Source organism: Phytophthora parasitica, assembly GCF_000247585.1.
Source record: "Phytophthora parasitica INRA-310 unplaced genomic scaffold supercont2.12, whole genome shotgun sequence".
NCBI classification, from domain to species: Eukaryota; Oomycota; class Peronosporomycetes; order Peronosporales; family Peronosporaceae; genus Phytophthora; species Phytophthora nicotianae.
This window is the reverse complement of record NW_008648998.1, coordinates 1,118,110-1,119,620: the sequence shown is the minus strand read 5'-3', so window position 1 is coordinate 1,119,620 and position 1,511 is coordinate 1,118,110.

Sequence of the window (1,511 nt, the reverse complement as noted above, 5' to 3'; positions counted from 1 at the left end):
CGGTGAAGTGGCGCGTTCGAGTCCATGGAGATCGCTCCCCTACGGTCTGAATTTTCGAGAATGAACGCTCCTGGGAAGCTGACACCTGGCTGGCGATCGGAATGATAAAGTAAACCTGATTTGCGTTATGTATTTTACTGCCTACTGTGCCCTAGGGCCGTAGTACGGTAGAGTCTACCGGCCAGAGTAAAGCGTGACTTGCAGTGAGCTATGTACAAAGGGACGACATTTTTCTGTTAGAAAGTGACAGTGCCGTAAAGCGCATCCTAAAAAGACATACGACGACCTGACTCTGCAAGAATTTTGGGTAAGATAGGATCACTCTCCACGTCAGCCGATGCGATAGGAATGGCCAGGGGAAGCTTTGGACTGGATCTGCTTCTGCTGTTATTGTGTGTGGTGGTTGTCTGAGTGACTGAAGTCTTTTACCACACACGAAATCGCATTTTCTTTTTGCAAGGGGATTACGAAGGCTCAGCTGGCGCCGATCACGATCGTGATCGGCGCCAATCAATGGTGGCAACTGTACACTGCAGATGGCAAACAATTTGGTGCTTACAACGGTCTAATTGGGCATGTGCTGCGTCCAATAATCAAATATCCAGCGGTGCCTGCCTCAAGGGCCACTCACCGCTGTACATTACCACCTGCAGGTTGCAGTAGTCTCTAGAGTGTGATTGACGATCACTGATTGTGGATCCATGTACCGGAATCCATAGGTCAGAGGGTTGTTTATTTAACCTGTTTAGTTACTGGCCTCCAATCGATGAGCAGCCACAAAACGACCTTGACATGTCCTACGGGTACTGTATAACTGTCGATTGCGGTGACACCTCAACTAAGCAAGCTTCAAGAGGGAGGCGTTGGACTCGAACAGGTACATGGTGGCCAAGGGCATTCCTCGAAAACGCTTTTTTGTTTTTACAAATTGCATCAATGCAGTCCAGCAAAACACCATTAGAGAAAACGAAGACTTAATTTTTTTTAATAGAGCGTTAATTCGTTACTGTCAATGCTGAGCGACTAACTTATTTATTACATTACGAAAGTACACGCATGAAATTCGAGCTCGTATTGCGTACGCTATTACGACATGAGTGCTTAGTCACGCAAACTATTGGTTGGTGACGAAACTGGAAAATTACGCTGGTAAATCCAGAGGAATTTGTTTTTTCAGCGTGCATCTCAGAAAATAATACATAGGACATGTATTGCAATGGTACAAACGATCGAAGCATTCTACTGTAAGCACATGTCAATGTGAGCTTTGTGCTGCAGTGCATAAGATCGACTGCAGTTGTATTGTCGATGAATTAACCCGAGAAGCGAAATTATGGTTCGGCATTAGTAGTACAGCTTTGTAGTTCCTTTCTGAAGCATTTCAAGGACTAAATCACCACTTGAATGCGCTCCCTATCGAAATCCCGGTCGCGGGTCTTGCGAACGAACACTTGACGAAGAACATTAGGAGCCGCGAAGGCGAAGATCTTGGCCAGGACATGCTGGTCTGG